This window comes from Panicum hallii, chromosome 5 (genome assembly GCF_002211085.1).
Source record: "Panicum hallii strain FIL2 chromosome 5, PHallii_v3.1, whole genome shotgun sequence".
NCBI lineage: Eukaryota > Viridiplantae > Streptophyta > Magnoliopsida > Poales > Poaceae > Panicum > Panicum hallii.
Genome location: NC_038046.1, coordinates 34617481 through 34623480, shown reverse-complemented (window position 1 = coordinate 34623480; position 6000 = coordinate 34617481).

Here is a 6000-nt window from a genome sequence, read left to right as displayed (position 1 = left end):
AGCTTCTTCTTCGACTCCTTAGCAATTTTGCCAATGAACTTGGCCTTCACCTTGCCCTTCACTTTACTCAAGAGAAAATGGTTATTTTGGAACATTGATGAGTAATTCTTGGGTAAGTTAGGAAGAGGACGTGATGGTAAAGTGCACTCCCTAGTGTGGTGCCCGATGACTTGGCAATGTTGGCAATATGAACCAACTTCCTTGATGAAGCTTATCTTGATCTCCGGGGAAGGAGTTGTAGCCATGTTTGGCTCCGGAAATGAACCAAGACCTCTCTTGCCATAGTCACGGGCATTGTTGAAGAGAATCTCCTTGTGGATGTATTCTCCTCTTGAGAGTTTCTCCACACTACTCTTGAGGCTTGCCACTTGATCCATCAATTCCTTTTCCCTAGAAGGAGCAAGCTTGGGCACAATATTAGTGGCATTTGCATCAATGAGTAGGTCATCACACGAAGTAGAAGCATTGACCTTATCAAAGGTTTCATGAGAAAATTTCTCAAGGCTTGGGTCAATAGCTTCATAGGCAAATTCAAGTTCTTGATACTTGTGAGCCAACTCCCTATGCTCTTGTTTCAGCCTTTTGTGGCTCTCTTCAACTTGCTTAGCAAGTACAAGTGACTCATTGTGCTTTTTGAGCAAGTCATTGTACTTACCAAGTAAGTCGGAGTGGGCAAGCTCTAACTTGGCATGAGTGCTCTCAAGAATTTTGACTTTGCCCTTTTCCCTCTTGATGACGGATGTATACTCATTGATGAGGTTAGTGAATTCATTAGGATCAAACTGTTCATCACTATCATCTTCACTATCTACCTCACATACCTTGGTGTTACCTTTTGCCATGAGGCACATAGGAGGCGGAGGTAGAGGTGGTTCTTCATTGGTGAGGGCGATGGTGACAATGTCTCCTTCATCACTTGAATCTTCACTTGAAGAGATATCGGTCACCCACTCTTATTTTTCCACCAAGAAACTTTTCTTGGTGTGCCCTTTCTTCTTTGGGAAGAGCTTGGTCTTCTTGTCATGGGTCTTCTTCTTCCCAAATCTCTTGTTTTTGTTCTTCCTTTCCTCTTCTTCATCATCGCTTGAATCATGGCGATGCTTGCTCTTGTTATCCTTGTTTCTTTTATCCGACTTGGAACAATTTGGACGGATGTGACCTTTTTCTCCACAATTGTAGCAAATCTTGTTCTTGACATCCATTGGCCGGAACATTCCCTTTTTGGAGTCAAAGTTGAAACCCTTCTTATTGATCTTTTCATTTAAGCGTGTGAACTTTCTCATCATGAGAGCAAGTTCTCCATCATCTTCAACGTCGGATGAGCTTTCATGATGATCATCTTCTTCATTGCTTGAGCTTGAATCTTGCTTGATCATCTTGAGTTTGCAGGATTTGTTTGTCTTGGTCTTTAGAGCAATTGATTTGCTTGAAGTTGACTCTTCGGACATACCAAGAATGCTCATTTCATGAGCGTGAATTTCCCCCACAAGTTCTCCCACTTCCATCGCGTCAAGATCCTCCTTTTGAAGCATAGCATTGATGATGTTATACTTGGGCTTTGGGAGGAGCATGAGAATCATGCGATTTATGGAGGCACTGTCAATTTTGGATATTTCAAGTGCATTAATTTCCTTGACAATGACATTCAAGCGAGAATACATATCATTGCAATTTTCATGAGCTAGCATTTTAAAGGAATCATACTTAGCTCTAAACAAGTGATATTTTTGCTCACGAACTTTAGTGGAACCTTCATGAATTTCAATGAGCTCCTTCCAAATATCACTTGCTAAGTCCATGCCATTAACTCTAGCAAAGACTTCCTCACTAATAGCTTCAAAAATTGCATTTCTAGCCTTGGCATTCCATTTTAATTGTTCGGTGGTGGGAGTTCCGGTGAACCCGATCTTAGTTGCCGACCACACTTCGGGGCAATCGCATCAAGGTATGCGGCCATGCGAACTTTCCAATAAGCAAAGTTCTTGCCCTCAAAGTGAGGCGGCGAACCACCCATCTTGGCCATAGCTCTAGGCGGTGAAGCCTAATGATCCAAATGAGCAACGAGGCTCTGATACCAATTGAAAGGATCGATGGACCAAGAGGGGGGGTGAATTGGGCCTTTTTCAATTTCTAAAACAAGGTAAAGCAACCTTAACCTATGCAAAGCTAGAAAGGCACCAATTCACCAACCGGGTAATAAAGCTACCAACACAAGCTAGGAGAGATAAAAAGGGAGGTAAAGCCTAGCAAGGTAGAGCAAAGTAATAATCCCTAAGTCAAGCACATGAATAAATTGTATGAAAGAGAATGCTTGAATAAAGAAAGTGGACAAGAGACAACCGGATTTTTCTTCCGTGGTATCGATGTGTTGGCACACACCCCTAATCCACGTTGTGACACTCACAAAGAGTCTTGTCACCTCCCAAGTCATCGAGACGAGGACGCTCACAAAGAGTCTCCGTTCACCATCCCGGCGTGGTGGAGATCAAGCCACGTACAAACTTCTTCTCCGGGCTCCCACAATCCTTGGCAAGCTCCGCGAGAAACACCTCGATCACCAAGACCGCCTAGGTGATGCCAATCATCAAGAGTAACAAGCTAAGGCCTTTACTTGAGCAAGAACCGATCACCTAGAACGGATGCACACAAGCTTCTCTCTCCTCAAGTCCTTAATCTTGTTTCTTGAATGATTGAATGAACAAGTATATGAAATGATGAAGCTCAAGGTGGCTCTTGACTATAGTATGAGTGTTTGAATGTTGCCTGGTGTCAAGAGTAGCAAAATGACCCATTGGAGGGGTATATATAGGCAGCTCACACGAATAGAGCCGTTGAAGAAAAAGCTGCCAGAAAACTGCGTAGCGCCGGTTAATCCGATGTACCTCCAATAGTCAGCGTCGGTTTAACCGGTGAATGTAAGCTGCCCCTTTTGAAAACTAGCCGTTATAACTTGGGCAGATTAACCGACATATCATCGGTTTAACCGGTGAGTGTAGTTGTCGACTGATCAACTGAAAAACCAAATCTTTGGACAACTGCACCGACGTTAAATTCAAACATCGTCGGTTTAACCGGTGTATTGACTTGTCTAGACTCTGCTGACTCCGTTTAACCGACGTATAGAAAAGTGAGAGCGTCGGTTGAACCGGTGTTAAGGATATTTTCTGATTTTGCCTTTTCTGATTTGAGTCTTGAATGAAATCCAAATATTCTTGAGATATAAGTTGAGAACCACTTATTTGAGCTTCTAGAAACCTGAGTGACCATTGTGTGCATCCATTTTCAAATGACCATGTCCATGCTCAAGTTGCTTAGCCTTAACCCCTCTTAATAGTGCGATCACTACAAAACTATAAAAACCTATACTAACCTAAGTGTCCTTCTCAACCTTATGACACTTAGGACTAGAAAGATCCTTAGTCTTGACATATAATTGAGTTGAATGCCGAGATCGCCTTTTTGAGTAACGAAAATTTGGGGCCTCTTTTGACTTATGACCAAATGAGCGATAATGATTTATTAAGCTGCACAAACTCATTAGTCACAATAATGGTTGTCATTAATCACCGAAACATACCTTGAGGGCCTAGATGCTTACATCTGTACCGAGCCACGTGCCCTCCCCTGCCTTGCCGCCGCCTTCCCGACCCCGCGCTGGCCCGCTCCTGCCTCCCCCACGTCGCGCCGCTGCCGCCCAAGCCGCCACGCCTTCCGCCGACGTTGCCAGCTCCAGCTAGCGCACGTGGTGCCTCTCTCGGCTTTAAGACACGGCCAGTAGCTGCTCCCCGACCTGCTTAACCCACGCAAAGGCTCTCTGTTTACTGCAACCTCCTCTCCCGAGCGCAGCTCCTCACCGAAGCGCTACCGCAGCCACTGCTCGCCGTCGTCAGCCGCCCCCGCTACCTCCAAGCCCCGATCCAGTGCTACTAGAGCACCGCCGCGACCCACTGGTGCTCCCAAGCCCATCCAATTTCATTCTCCCGCGCCCGAACAGCATCTTCCACAGCGCCGGCGAGCTTAAAGCTCTGCCGCCGCTTGGCCTCGCTGTCGACCCGCTGATACAGAGCCTCTTCACCCCAGCCAAGGGCACCGGCAGCACCACATCAACCTGTAGAAGCTTCCTAGCAGCCTCTTCACTGCCCTCTAACACCCCAACTAGCGGAACACCATGCCGCCATCACCGTCGGTGAAAGCCCGAGGTCCACCTCACCGTCGACAACCACCTTCCGCCCCGTCTCCGACCAAATTGGGTACGGGAAACGCACCCCCACACTCCCACGATGCTTATGCGCGCCTCCTCTATCCATGTTCACCGGTCCTTCACCGGGAACACTGACGCGCCACCATGGCTGTCGCCATCTCTCGTCGCCGGCCATGCTCCGCCACTGCTCCTCGAGCACATCACCCACCAACAGACACTACTTGCTCCGTAGATCATGATAGGCCTGTCCTTCCCCGCCAGTGACCTCGTCGCCGGCGAGAACGTGCCGGACGAACACGCCGGCCGCCGTCGAGTGCTGGCAAGGGCATATCTGCGATTTCTTTTTCTGTTCTAAGGGCCCAGGTGCAAGAACCCGAGGGCCTCTGTGCAAGTTTATTGTTTAGTGTTAGCTGTCAACTTGTAAAATTCATAGGAATGTGTAGAAAAATACAAAAATTACCAAACCAATTTTGTTGGAATCTAGAAATATAAATCTACAACTTTTGTTAATAATGTTTGGTTTGAAACTAAATACTTTATGATTTATTTTAAACTTGATGTAAAAGGGTATCTTATGCATAACTTTTGCATATAAGCTTATCTTCTTATGATTTTTGGTGTGTAGCTTGTTCAGGTCATGAGCAAACTTGTCTAAAGATTTCATGCTTGGCACTGCTTTGTAGTTTAAGTTCTTTAAACTTTTACAAATCAAATTTATAGTAGTTTGCATTTATTTAAACATGTTCCTAAGACTTTTCTGTTTAGGTCTTTTTACCATAACCTAATTTGTTGATAATTAGTTCATAATCAATTTTTCAAGAATTTATAGTTCTGTTTACTTAGGATTTAAATTTAAACCTGAAATTTGAATTCAAATTCAAATACTTTAATTTCTATTTTCAGAAAATTATGAAAAATTCATGATAAACGTAATTGTTGAAAATAAGCTTATCTACAAAAATTCAAGGTCAGAACCTTTATGATTTTTAAATAAAAATCAAACTTGTCCATTTACTTTAAAAAGTAATTCCACTAATATGACAAGGCATTAAATACCAATAGTAAAATTAAACCCCCCTTGTATCATGAGTTTATGTTTGTTAATTTGTTGGATTGCAACTTTATCGTGAAATAAAATCTTTAACTCAAGCACCATCTCAATTAAATCATTGCATATCATATAGAGTCAGCAACACTCGATAACGGAATCTACGAGCTGGTTCAGGAACCCGAGCTTGGGTTTTCTGAAGATCCTGCAAGCGTCGCCGAGATATTAACTGAAGCCCCAAACCAAAGTTCGGAAGTCTCTGACACTCCTGACCCCAACCCCACTCAAGAAGGCAAGCCCCGGTGCATAACCTAGTATTTAATTTACTATAATTTTATACTTATATATATATTGTGTCTTGCATTAAGTCTAGGAGTTGAAATGGAACCCTAGATGCATAAATCCTAGGAATCCAATGTACTGTACCTGAGTCCTTATCTCATAGATGCCCTGCTAATAGGACCGGCAGAAGTCGGGTGATTTCCTGTCACTCGCGCGATATAGGAGTTGCATGTTTACTATTTTTCAATCATTATGAGGATAATGGATAGGGTCATGTGCAGTATCATGACCTGAAGGTTTACCTGTCTGTTTTGATAGAAGTTGTTAAGGTCGCAGTGTGTGGTAGTGGTGGCTAAGCGTTTGAAAGTACTAGCCACATGCCGCGAAATTTGGTAAAGCGGTAAGCCTAGTAACCAATCGGCCCGAGGAGTGGACATACCTCCCACCACTCGTATTTTGGTTCCTCTCA